We start from the raw sequence: 14,664 nt of genomic DNA on the forward strand, positions 1-14,664 counted from the left end.
CCAGCTTTTGCATGCATATGTGGCTATTGAAAACACCATGGCTTGGGTCAGGCACACCTTAGTCTTCAAGGTGAGATGTTTGCTTTTTAATACTTTAAAGAGATCTTTTGCAGCAGATTTGCCCAATGCAATATGTCGTTTGATTTCTTGACTGCTGCTTCCATGGGTGTTTACTGTGGGTCCAAGTAAAAATGAAATCCTTGACAACTTCAATATTTTCTCCGTTTATCATGATGTTGCTTATTGATCCACTTGTGAGGATTTTTGTTTTCGTTATGTTGAGGTGTAATCCATACTGAAGATTGTGGCCTTTGACCTTCATCAGTAAGTGTTTCAAGTCCTCTTCGCTTTCAGCAAGCAAGCTTGTGTCATCTGCATAACGCAGGTTGTTAATGAGTCTTCCCTCCAATCCTGATGCCCTGTTCTTTTTCATATAGTCCAGCTTCTGGGATTATTTGTCAGCATACAGACTGAATATGTACGGTGAAAGGATACAATCCTGAAGTACACCTTTCTTGACTTTAAACCACACAGTATCCCCTTGTTCTGTTCAAACAACTGCCTCTTGGTCTATGTACAGGTTCCTCATGAGCAAAATTAAGTGTTCTGGAATTCCCATTCTTCACAATGTTACCCATAATTTGTTATGATCCACACAGTCAAATGTCTTTGTACAGTCAATAAAACACAGGTAAACATCTTTCTGGTATTCTCTGCTTTCAGCCAGGATCCATCTGACATCAACAATGATATCTCTGCTTCCATGTTCTCCTCTGAATCCGACTTGAATTTCTGGCAGTTCCCTGTCGATGTACTGCTGCAGCACCAGCTCTATGGGAAGGCTTTCTCTCTCTGTTGGCTCTAGGGAAGGTCCATGTCTCTACACTTTCTGTTCCTTGGTTCCTTGGCAATCTTCATGTAGTGTGGCATCTATCTTCCCCCGCCTGTGCTTTCTTGCCTCTGTGTCTCATCTGCCCTTTTTATATCTCAAAAGTGATTGCCTTAAGACACATCCTACACTGATATGGCCTCATTAACAGAACAAAGAAATTTCTATTGCCAAATAGGATTACATCCATAGGTATAAGGGTGAGGATTTACGACACATAATTTTGGGGGACTCAATTCAATCCATAACATTCAGGGAAAAAATTAGTCAATAGAAACTGACTTTGAATGGGCCCAGATGTTGGATTTAGAAGAAAAAGAGAAAAACTTCAAAGTAGCTATTAAATATGTTCAAAGAATTAAAGGAAAATATGATGACAGTGACTCAACAAACTAACCAGTGCAATAAGGTGGAAAAAAAAGAAGTTAAAGACAAACAGATTGAAAATAAGCAGATAAAACTATCTTCATTCACAGAAGATATTATCCTGAGTATAGAAAACCCTAACGTACGTACAAAAAAGCTACTAGAAATAAACAAGTTTATCGAGGCCACAAGCTACAAGATCAATATATAAAAACCAATTTTATTTGTATATATGAGCAACAATCAAAAAATGAAATTAAGAAAACTATTCCATTCATAATATCATTAAAAAGAAAAAAATTCTTACTAATAAATTTGACTTTAAAAAGTCCAAGACTTTTTGCAGCACTATTCACAACAGCCAAAAAGTGAAAACAATCTAAATGTCCATCAACAGATGGATAAACAAAATGTGTTATATATATACAATGGAATACTGCTCAGCCATAAAGAGAAATAAAGTCCTGATGCATGCTGCAACATGGATGAATCTTGAAAACATCATGTTGAGTGAAGTAAGTCAGTCACAAAACGACACAGATTGTATTACCCTACTTACAAGAAATAGGCAAATGTATAGAGATCAAAGCTTATTAGTAGTTACCAGGAGTGGGAGGGAGAGGGAAAGAGAGAGTCATTGCTTAAACCAAAAACCAAACCCGTTGCCACTGAGTCAATTCTGACTCATAGTGACACTATAGGACAGAGTAGAACTGCCCCACAGGGTTTCCAAGGAGTGGCTGGTGGATTTGAACTACCGACTTTATGGTTAGCAGCCAAGTTCTTAATCACTGTGCCACCTGGGCTCCACTAGGAGTGAGAGGGAGGGGGAAAGAGAGAGTCATTGCTTAGTGTGGGCACTAATTTTCTGCTAACGAAGGTGGAGCAATTTGGAAAAGGATAGTGGTGATGGTTGCACAGCATGATGAATGTAATAAATGCCACTGAATTGTATATGTAAAAATTGTTGAATTGGCAAAAGTTTTGCTATACATATTTTTACCACAATGCCTTTTTTTTAAAGTCCAAGATATGAACACTGAAAACTGCAAAACATTGCTAAGTAAAATTATAGAAGATATAAACAAGTAGAAGGACATTCTATGTTCATGGATTGGAAGATTTAATATTGTTAATATGGCAATTCCCTGCAAGTGGATCTATAGATGCAATGAAACCCCTATCAAAATCTCAGCAGGTAATTTTTATAGAAATTAACAAGTCTATCCTAAATTTAAATGGAAATGTAAAATCTGAGAAAAGCCAAAACAATTTTGAAAAATGAGAACAAAGTTAGAAGCACTTGCACTACACCATTTTAAAATCTACTGAGAAGCTACAGTAATAAATACAGTGTAGTATTTGCCTAATGATAGACATATAGATCAACAGAACTAAATAAGAGTCCAGAAATAATCCTACAAATTTATGGTCAATTTATTTTTGGCAAAGGTGCCCAGGTAGTCAATGAGGAAAAGATAGCTATTTCAACAAATGGTGCTAGAACAATTTGATATCCTTACAAAAAACAATGAATTTAGATTCTCATGTCACTCCATACCCAAAAGTTAGCTCAAAATGGTTCATAGATATTGTCTTAGTTATCTAGTGCTGCTGTAACAGAAATACCGCAAGTGAATGGCTTTAACAAATAGAAATTTATTTTCTCACAGTTTAGGAGGCTAGAAGTCCAAATTTAGGGCTTATCTCTAGGGGGGGAGGCTCTCTTTGTTCACTTTGATGGAAGGTCTTTGTGTCTTTTTTCAGCTTCCTCTATTCCTTGGTTCCTTGCCAATCTTCAGTGGTGTGCCATTTATCTTTCTCCATCTCTGCTTGCTTGCTTTTTTTTTTTTTTTTTTTTTTAAGCATTTCCATGTTATTCTATTTGTCACTAGTGTAATGACTATATCTTTGTTCTTTTTTTAATTTTTTTTTTGATATTTTACTGTGTTTTAGGGAAAGTTTACACAGCAAATTAGATTTCCCACTCCAGTCACTGGTAACCATCAAAGAATGTTGCTCTCTTTGTGTATATCTATATTTGATTTTTTATAAAAGTGGTATCGTGCAATATTTGTCCTTTTGTGTTTGACTTATTTCACTCAGCATAATGTCCTCCAGATTCATCCATGGTGTAAGATGTTTCATGGACTCATCATTATTCTTTATTGTTGTTTAGTATGCCATTGTATGTATGTACCACAACTTGTTTATCCATTCATCCGTTGATGGGCACCGAGGTTATTTCCATCTTTTTGCTATTGTGAATAATGCTGCAATGAACGTAGGTGTGAATATGTCTATTCTTGTCACTGCTCTTATATCTCTAAGATATATACCTCAGAGTGGGATTGCTGGATCATAAGATATTTCTATTTCTAGCCTTTTGAGGAAGCACCATACCATTTTCCATAGTGGTTGTAACATTTTACAATCCCACCAGCAGTATATATCTCCCCACAACCTAGCTAGCATTTGTTATTTTCTGTTTTTTTTTTTTAATCAGTGCCACTTTTGCAAGTGTGAGATGGTATCCCATTGCAGTTTTAATCTGCATCTCTCTAATGGCTAATGATTGCAAGCATCTCTTCATGTGTTTGCTATCTTCTTGAATGTCCTATTTGGTGAAGTGTCTGTTCATGTCCTTTGCCCATTTTTTGATTGTATTGTTTGTCTTTTTGTTGTTGAGTTATTGACAGTTTCTATAAATTTTAGAGATTAGACCCTCCTTGTCAGATATGTCATTACCCCAAATTTTTTTCCTAGTCTGTAGGCTCTCTTTTTACTCTGTTGGTAAGTCTTTTAATGAACATAAGCATCTAATTCTTAGGAGATTCCAGTTATGTAGTTTATCTTCTGTTGGTCGTGTATTTTTAGTTGTTTGATAGTGTATTTATGCCAAAGATTAGGACCCCAGCTTGGTCCCTATGTTATCTTCCAGGAACTTTATAGTTTTAGCTTTAGTATTTAGGTCTTTTATCCATTTTGAGCTAATTTTTGTGGGTGTGAGGTATGGATCCTGTTTCATTTTTCTGTAAATGGATATCCAATTTGGCCAGCACCATTTATTAAAGAGACTGTCTCTTTTCCACTGAATGGCCTTCATTGAACAAGTACCAGGCTGTTTTGATTCTGTGGCTGTATAGTAAGTTCTGCTATCAGGAAGTGTGAGGGCTCCTACTTTGTTCTTCTTCTTCAGTATTGCTTTATCTATTTGAGGCCTCTTTCCCTTCCATATAAAGTTGGAAATTATTTTTTCCATTTCATTAAAGAATGTTCTTGGGATTTGCATTAAGATTGCATTATATTTATAGACTGCTTTGGGTACTATTGACATTTTTACAATGTTATCTTCCAATCCATAAGCATGGAATGTTTTTCCATTTATGTAGGTCTCTTTTGGTTTCTTGCAGTAGTGTTTTGTAGTTTTCTTCATTTAAGTCTTTTACATTCCTGGTGAGATTTATTCCTAGGTATTTTATCCTATGGGAGGATATTGTAAATGGTATTATTTTCTTGATTTCCTTTTTGCAGTTCTCCTTGGTAGTGTAGAGGAACCGAACTGATTTTTGTATGTTGATCTTGTACCCTGACACTTTGCTGAACACTTCTATCAGTTCCAGTAGCTTTCTTGTGGAATGTCTGGGATTTTCTATGTATAGGATCATGTCATCTGAGAATAAGGATAGTTTTACTTCTTCTTTACCAATTTGGATACCTTTTATTTCCCTTTTTGCTCTGGCCAGGACATCAAGTACAATATTGAATAAGAGTGGTGAAAGTGGGCATCCTTGTCTCATTCCCGTTCTCAAGGGAAATGCTTTCAATTTCTCTCTGTTGAGAATAATATTGGCTGTTGGTTTTGCATATATGCCCTTAATTATATTAGAAATTTGTTTTCTATTCCCATTTTGATGAGAGTTTTTATCAGGAAAGGGTGTTCAACTTTATCTAATACCTTTTCTGTCTTAATTGAGAAGATCATGTGATTCTTTTCTTTTGTTTTACTTATGCAGTAAATTACTTTCATTGATTTTCTAATGTTGAAACACCCTTGCATCCATGGTATTAATCCTATCTGATCATGATGTACTATTTTTTTGATATGTTCTTGTATTTTATGGGCTAGAATTTTGTTGATAATTTTTGAGTCTATATTCATGAGGAATGTTGTTGTTCTTAGGTGCTGTCAAGTCTGTTCCAACTCATAGCGACCCCACGTACAACAGAATGAAACACTGTCCAGTTCTGTGTCATCCTCACAACTGCTGTTATGCTTGACCGTATTATTGCAGCAACTGTGTCAGTCCATCTCGTTGAGGATCTTTCTCTTTTTCCCTGACCCTCTACTTTGCCAAGCATGATGTCCTTCTCCAGGGACTGGTCCCTCCGATAACATGTCTAAAGTACATAAGAGAAAGTCTCGCTATCCTTGCTTCTAAGGAACATTCTGGTTGTACTCCTTCCAAGACAGATTTGTTCATTCTTCTGGCAGTCCATGGTATATTCTATATTCTTCACGAATGCCATAATTCAAAGGCATCAATTCTTCTTCAGTCTTCTTTATTCATCATCCAGCTTTCACATGAATATGAGGCGACTGAAAACATCCAAGAACTGGGTCAGGTGCACTTAGTCCTTAAAGTGACATCTTTGCTTTTTAATACTTTAAAAAAAAGGTCTTTTGCAGCAGATTTACCCCATGTAATATGTCCTTTGATTTCTTGACTGCTGCTTCCATGGACATTGATTGTGGATCCAAGTAAAATGAAATCCTTTACAACTTCAGTCTTTTTTCAGTTTATCATGATGATGCTTGTTGGTCCAGTTGTGAGGATTTTTGTTTTCTTTACATTAAGACATAATCCATACTGAAAGTTGTAGTCTTTCATCTTCATCAGTAAGTGCTTCAAGTCCTCTTCACTTTCAGCAAGCAAGGTTGTGTCATCTGCGTAACACAGGTTGTTAATGAGTCTTCCCTCCAATCCTGATCCCTGTTCTTCTTCATATAGTCCAGCTTCTGGGATTATTTGCTCAGCATACAGACTGAATACGTATGGTGAAAGGATACAACCCTGAAGTACACCTTTCTTGACTTTAAACCACACAGTATCCCCTTGTTCTGTTCAAACAACTGCCTCTTGGTCTATTACAGGTTCCTCATGAGCACAATTAAGTGTTCTGGAATTCCCATTCTTCACAATGTTATCCATAATTTGTTATGATCCACACAGTCGAATGCCTTAGCAAAGTCAATAGAAAACAGGTAAACATCTTTCTGGTATTCTCTGCTTTCAGCTAAGATCCATCTAACATCAGCAATGATATCCCTTGTTCCACAACCTCTTCTGAATCTAGCTTGAATTTATGGCGGTTCCCTGTTGATGCACTGCTAAACTGCTGTTGAATGATTTTAAGCAAAATTTTACTTGCATGTGATATTAATGATATTGTTTGATGATTTCCAGATTCTGTTGGATCACCTTTCTTGGGAATAGGCATAAATATGGATCTTTTCCAGTCAGTTGACCAGGTAGCTGTCTTCAAAGTTTCTTGGCATAGATGAACGAGCACTTCCAGCACTTCATCCCTATGTTGAAACATCTCAATTAGTGTTCCATCAGTTTCTGGAGCCTTGTTTTTAGCTAATGTCTTTAGTGCAACTTGAACTTCTTCCATCAGTACCATCGGTCTTGATCGTATGCTACCTCCTGAAATGATTGAATATCGAGCAATTCTTCTTGGTACAGTGACTCTGTATTCCTTCCATCTTCTTTTGATGCTTCCTGCGTTGTTCTGTATTTTGCCCATAGACTCCTTCAACAGCGCAACTCAAGGCTTGAATTTTTTTCTTCAGTTCTTTCAGCTTGAGAAATGCCAAGAGTGTTCTTCCCTTTTGATTTTCTAACTCCAGGTCTTTGCACATAATACTTTACTTTGTCATCTGAAGACGCCCTTTGAAATTTTCTCTTCAGCGCTTTTACTTCATTTCTTCTGTTCACTTTAGCTATTCTACCTGCAAGAGCAACTTTCAGAGTCTCTTCTGATATTCATTTTGGTCTTTTCTTTCTTTCCTGTCTTTTCAATGACCTTTTACTTTCTTCATGTATGATGTTCTTGAGGTCATTCCATAAGTCATCTGGTCTTCCGTCATTAGTGTTCAGTGTGCAAATTTATTCCTCAGATGGTCTCTAAATTCAGATGGGATATACTTATGATCCTGGCTCTCATTGAAGTGCTCTAATTTTCTTCAGCTTCAGCTTTAACTTGCATATGAACAATTGATGATCTGTTCTGCAGTCGGTCTCTGGCCTTGTTCTGACTGATGATATGGAGCTTTTCCATCATCTCTTTCCACAGATGAGTCCATTTGATTCCTGTGTATTCCATCTGGCAAGGTCCATGTGTAGAGTCGCCATTTATGTTGTTGAAAAAGGTATTTGCAATGAGGACATCATTGGTCTTGCAAAATTCTATCATGTGATCTCTGTCATCATTTCCATCACCAAGGCCATATTCTCCAACTAATGATTCTTCTTTGTTTCCAACTTTTGCATTCCAATTACTGGTAATTATCAATGTATCTTGATTGCATGTTTGATCAATTCCAGACTGCAGAAGTTGGTAAAAATCTTCAGTTTCTGCATCTTTGGCCTTAGTGGTTGGTGCGTAAATTTGAATAATAGTCCCATTAACTGGTCTTCCTTGTACGCGTATGGATATTATCCTATCACTGACAGGGTTGTTCTTCAGGATAGATCTTGAAATGTTCTTTTTGTTAATGAATTCAGTGCCATTCCTCTTCAAGTTGTCATTCCCGGCATAGTAGACTATATTATTGTCCAATTCAAAATGGCCAAAACTACTCCATTTCAGCCCAGTAATGCCTAGGATATCAATGTTTACGCATTCCACTTCATTTTCGATGATTTCCAATTTTCCTAGATTCATACTTTGTACGTTCCAAGTTCCTATTATAATGGACGTTTGCCACTGTTTCTTCTCATTTTGAGTTCTGCCACATCAGCAAATGAAGGTCCAGAAAGCTTGACTCCATCCATGTCATTAAGGTCGACTCTACTTTGAGGAGGCATCTCTTCCCCAGTCGTATTTTGAGTGCCTTCCAACCTGAGGAGCTCATCTTCTGGCACGATATCAGATAATGCTCTGCTGCTACTCATTAGGTTTTCACTGGTTAATTTTTTTTTTTCAGAAAATCAAACCAGGCATTGCTTTGGGCAAATCTGCTGCAAGAGACCTCTTTAAAGTGCTAAAAAGCAAAGATGTCACTTAAGGACTAAGGTGTGCCTGACCCAATCCTTGATGTTTTCAATTGTCTCATATGCATGCAAAAGCTGGACAATGAATAAGGAAGACTGAAGAAGAACTGATGCCTTTGAATTATAGTGTTAGTGAAGAATATTGAATACACCATGGACTGCCAGAGAACAAACAAATTTATCTTGGAAGAAATACAGCCAGAATGCTCCTTAGAAGCAAGGATGGCGAAACTTCATCTCATGTACTTTGCACATGTTGTCAGGAGGGACCAATCCCTGGAGAAGGACATCATGCTTGGTAAAGTAGAGGGTAAGCGAAAAAGAAAAAGACCCTGAACAAGATGGAATGATACAGTGACTACAACAATGGGCACAAGCGTAACAACAATTATGAAGATGGTGCAGGATCATGTAGTGTTTAGTTCTGTACATAGCGTTGCTATGAGTCAGAACTGACTCAATGGCACCTAACAACAACAACAAATTTCATTTATTTCTTCTCTGATCTATATTATTCCCTTTCTTCTGGTGACTGTAGAATACTTTTGTAGTTCCTTTTCTCTTTGTTCAAGCTGTCAGGTTAAGTTACTGATTTTGGACCTTTTTTCTTTTCTAATGTGTGCATTTATTGCTATAAAATTCCTCTGAGTACTGCTTTTGCTGTGTTCCAGAGGTTCTGGTGAGTTGTGCCTTCATTCTCATTTGATTCTAAGAATTTTTTAATTTCATTTTTAATTTCTTCTATGATGCAATAGTTTTTAAGTGAAGTGTTATTCAGTTTTCACGTATTTAATTTTTTCCTTACTCTTTCTGTTATTAATTTCTAGCTTTATAGCATTATGATCAGAGAAGATACTTTGTATTATGTTGATTTTTTTAATTTATTAAGGCTTGGTTTGTGGCCTAGAATATGGTCTATTCTGGAGAATGATCTATGTGCACTGGAGAAGAATGTGTACTGTGCTGCTGTTGCGTGGCATGTTCTGTATATATCTGTGATGTTGAGTTGTTTGATTGTGTTATTTAGATCTTCTGGGTCTTTACTGAGCTTCTTTCTAGTTGTTCTGTCCATCGTTGAAAATGGTGTGTTGAAGTCTCTTATTATTATTATAGAACTGTCTATTTCAATTCTGTATTTGTTTTATGTATTTTGGAACTCTGTCATTGGGTGCATAAATATTATTATTGTTATGTCTTCTTGGTGAATTGACCCTTTAATCATTACATAATTCCCTTTTTTTTTTTATAATGGATTTTGACTTAAAGTCTGTTTTGTCTAAAATTATTATTGCTACTCCTGCGTTCTCTTGGTTACTGTCTTAGGCTGGGTTCTCTAGAGAAGCAAAACCAGTAAAGTGTATAAATATATATAGAGAGAGATTATATCAAGGAAACAGCTCACGTGATTGTAGAGGCTAGAACTTCCCAAGTCTGTGGATCAAGGTAGAGGCCTCTCCCAAGTCACACAGCTGCAGAAGCTGGCAAGCCCAAGATCGGAAGGTCGGAGAGCAGGACTCCTACTCACCGGCTGTGCAGATCGATGAATCCCAGGTTCAGCAGATAAGCTGACAGCTCAAGTCCCAAGAACGGGAGTCAATTGTTGTTTTTGTGTTTACTGAGTCTTTTTTATTTTCTTCTTCATTTTGGTGAGTAGATTTATTAATTTTCTTTGTGGTTACCCTGAAGTTAACCTTTATTCTTTTAAATTTTAAACAGTTTATTTATATCTTGAAATCACCTTGACTTCTTCTCCACATGGAAGTTCTATAACTACACATTTTATTCTCCCTTTTTGTTTTGAATTTGTCGCCATTTACATCTTGACACCTCTGGTTCCCTGTAGTTAGTTCTGTAGCTTTATTTTACTTTTGTGAAATCTTTATCTAGGTTGGTATCTGGGTGATGCTGTCGTGTGTCTCTATCTCAGGTTGTTGTCTAATGTCATTTGTTCTCTATCCAAAGGGCTGCTTTTAATATTTCTTGTAATGCTGGTCTGGTTTTTTACAAAGTCCCTTAATTTCTGCTCATCTGGGAATGTCTTAGTTTCACCATCATTTTTGAAAGACAGCTGTGCTGGATATATGATTCTTGGTTGGTAATTTTTTTCTTTCAGGATTTATATATATCATCCCATTGCCTTCTTTCCTGCATGGTTTCTGATGAGAAATCAACACTTAGTGTTGTTGGTACCCGTTTGAAAGTGATATTTCATTTTTCACCAGCTGCTTTCAGAATTTTTTCTTTGTCTTTGGTTTTGGAAAGTTGGCTTATGATATGTCTTGGTGAATATTTTTTGTGTCTATTCTGTATGGGGTTCGTTTGACTTCTTGGATGGAAACCTTCTCAACTTTCATGGTATTTGGAAAGTTTTCTGTCAACATATCTTCAAAAATTCTCTCTCTACTATTTTTTTCTCCTCCTCTTCTGGAATTCCTACTGTTTGTAAATTATTCCCCTTGATGATGTCCCACATAACTCCTAGGCTTTCTTCATTTTTTAATTCTTTTTCTGATTGTTCCTCAAACAAATTAGTATCAAGGGATTTGTCCTCTTTTTTGCTGATTCTTTCATCCATTCATTCCGTTCTACTTCTGTGTCCTTCCATTGTGTTACCTATTTCTGATATTTTATTGTTAATCTTCTGAATTTCTAGTTGTTGTTTTTGTATGGTTTCTAATTGTCTATGGAGCCTGTCATTTAGTTCTTGTATTGTTTTCCTGAATTTTTCTAGGGTTTATTCTGTGTTTTCCTTGATGACGCTAAATATAAGTCTTTTGAATTCTTTCTCATGTAGTTCTATTATCATTTCTTCTTCAGGAAGATTTTCTTTCTCTTTATTTTTCTCACTAGTTTGAGACATCTTATCCTGTTTTTTCATATGATTTGTTATTGTCTGTTGTCTCTGAGACATTAAGTTATTATTTTATTTATTTCTATATTTATTTATTTATTGTATGCTTGTTTTGTCCTGATTTGTTTGGTTTTGGTATATCAGGGGATGTGGGAAGGGCTTGCTCTGCTGATCACTGGTCTGGTAGCATGGTAGCCATTGCCACTTATCACCAGATGGGCAGGGAAGCGGTGGTAGGGGGAGGAGGACAGCAGGAGGGGCAGGCACATGTTGCTGTTGGTCATTAGTCAGGAGGTGCAGAAGTGCATGCTGCCATTTGCCAGGGTAGTGGGGCAAGGGGAAGGTGGCAGGCAGGGTAGGCCTGCACCAGTGGTCATGTTGGGGATGGGGATGGGGCTGAGTTGGGGGAAAGAGAAGCTTGTACCATGGTCCCTGAGCATGCGGGACAGTGGGGAGGCTTACACCACTGGTCACTGGGAGGACTGGCAGGAGGTGGTAATGTGCTCCTCTGGTCACCACGCACAGCTGCTGGGGCACTCCCCATAGCCTGCAGCCAGCAATCAGGACTTAGCCCTGACTAAATGTGAGGAGGGACGCCTGGACTCTGGTTGGGTGGGGGACCTCCTGCTGATGATCTATGGTTCTACTACACCATGTGTGCCACCCACCCTAATTGGCAGGGGCCACCACTGGTGAGTGGTCCTGGCTCTGGTTCCTGGCTCCCTCCCTGCTCTGTGGTCACCAGGATCCCTGGAGCTCTCACCTATCTTTCTATACTTTCCCTTCTTAGATTCAGTTCATGTCCTGCTCACCTTGTTTCCCTCTGAGTTTGTCTACATAGTTTCTCTGTCTCTTATTGGGGATTTCATGAAGTTGCCTTCCTGTGTTCCTCACCCAGGGTCACTGCTCATTTTGTCTCAAGATGGCCACACTGTGTCAGGTCAGCTGGCAGGCCTCCGATCTGTAACTTTCCTCCTTTGCTGTTTTTATTCAGTTTCTTCTTCCAATCAGTGTTCAATCTAATTCTTCATCTTTCCTTTTGATGCACAGGGTTCCAGGATTTTCATTTGTATACATTTCACTTGGTTTCTCAGGTCTTTGCTGTAGGGGAATGGTATGGTGTGTCTGACTAAGCTGCCATCTTGGGCCATCTTTGCTTGCTTTTTTTAGATTTCAAAAGAGATTGATTCAAAACACACCCTATAGTTATTCTGTCTCATTAATATAGCAAAGAAAATTCATTCCCGAATTGGATTATAACCACAGGTATATTGGTTAGGATTTATAAAACATATTTTCGGGGGCACAATCCAATCTATAACAGACATAAAGGTAAAGAATAAAATTACAAACTTCTAGAAGAAAACATATGAGACAATCTTTGTGATCTTGGATTAGGCAAAGAATTCTTAGATGTGACACCAAAATCATGATCCATTAAAAAACAAAAAAGATAAATTGGACTTCAGCAAAATTAAAACCAAAAATGGCGCTCTAGGCAGAAGCACCATGCCATCCCTCCACAGCAAAGATCTGAAAAACTAACCCGACAGAGAATACAACAACCCTGAAACCCAAAAACATCAAATGAAGAGATAAAGAACTCAGTCAAGCACCGAATGGAGTGAGAAGACTGACAGAGAACAGAGAGCGAGGAGAGATTCATGCAAAGGTCCCTTACCAACTAATGCAGTGCGGATCCGCCATCTTGGACTCCTATCAGAGACCAGCAAAGACGAGGTATGAGAGAGCAGCCTCACAGAGCGTCCAGCAGGAGACAAAACAACTGGTAATTTGCGATATACGCTTTCCCACCCCCACCCTTCTTCACCCCGACTCTGCCTCCTCTGCTTCCTGCGGCCACAATCTCGTGTCCGGGAAAAACCGGCTGTTAGGATTCCACACACCCGAATGGGCGACTCTCTGAGTGACATTTGTTGGCTCCTGGTGTTGCTTTTTTCTGCTTCTTTTGATTTCTTCCTTGCTTCTTGCCACCTCCCCCTCCTTTTGCTCGAGTACCTCGCTCCATGCGCCATCTTTGCTTCTTCCTGAGGGGCTGCAGAGCACTGGTAATTTGTGATATACGCTTTGCCACTCTCTACCATTCTTCACCCACACTCAGCTCCCTCTGCTTCCCGCAGACACAGTCTCTTGTCCATAAACACAGCCCACACTAGCTGGCTCCCTGAGTGCCATTTGTTAGCTGTTAGTGTTGCTTTTTTTTCCTGCTTCTTTTGATTTCTTACTTGCCTCTCACCACCTCCCCCTCCTTTCGCTCAAGTACCTGGCTCCATGCGCCATCTTTGTTTCTTCGTCAGGGTCTGCGGAGCTCCATTTGAGTGTGGAGCTGATTCCCGGTTGGGGCTACCACGCTGGTGGGATCCCAGGGTGTTTGTTCGTTTGTTTGGTTTGAATTGTTTGTTTGTTTTCTTTTCTTTTCTTGAGTTGGGAGCCCTTTCTGGCCAGGTGGACCTGCAAGGCAAGGAGACTCCCCTTTGGCTTCCACAGACGCGCAGAGGGATCCCTGAGGGCATTTCTTTTTTCATTGGTTTTTTCCTTCTATTTTTTGGGGGACCTTTCTTGTTCTTTTCTATTTTTTTAATTTGATTTGTTTTCATTTCCCTCTTTTTCCCTTTCTGTCTTTCTTCATTGCTCAATTTCTTGTCTCTCTATATCTTCCTTCTCTTTCTGTTCCCTGAATACCTGGTGTTGTATACATCTATGCCTTCTAGCCAGGCTGTACTGCAACACCTGAGAGCGACTTCCCCAGACCTCATAGCTGAACCGGTGGGATCCCTGGGAATTTTGTGGTTCTTTAACCTATCTGATTTTTATTTATTCATTCTTTACTTTTCTTCTTCTTCCCCTTTCTGTTTTTCTCCATTTCATAGTCTCTCATCTCTCCACTCCAAAGGAAAGCTCCCCTAGCATTCTTTTTTGTTTGTTTGTGTGTTGTTGGCTCCTGTTCCTCCCTCCTCTCTCCCATATCAATCTTTGCTCCACACATAACAATCTCCCTGCTACATCCTGCTTACCTGCACCGTGCACTTAACATCACACCACCAAGCAGCACGGGCACTGCCTACTGGAACCTGCCCTGCACAGAAAGTGCCACAAACAACCCATCCCATTAACTCCTCCTCAGCTAGACCTGCCCTGCCATACCATATCTGAGTGACTGACCCTGCCAGTTGCAGAAGGAGGAGAAAAGTATTGTGCCCAAAGACTAGCAAACAACAAAGAACACACAGTCCGCCTGCTCAGACATAGTCAATTTA

This window comes from Trichechus manatus, unplaced genomic scaffold (genome assembly GCF_000243295.1).
Source record: "Trichechus manatus latirostris isolate Lorelei unplaced genomic scaffold, TriManLat1.0 scaffold00227, whole genome shotgun sequence".
NCBI lineage: Eukaryota > Metazoa > Chordata > Mammalia > Sirenia > Trichechidae > Trichechus > Trichechus manatus.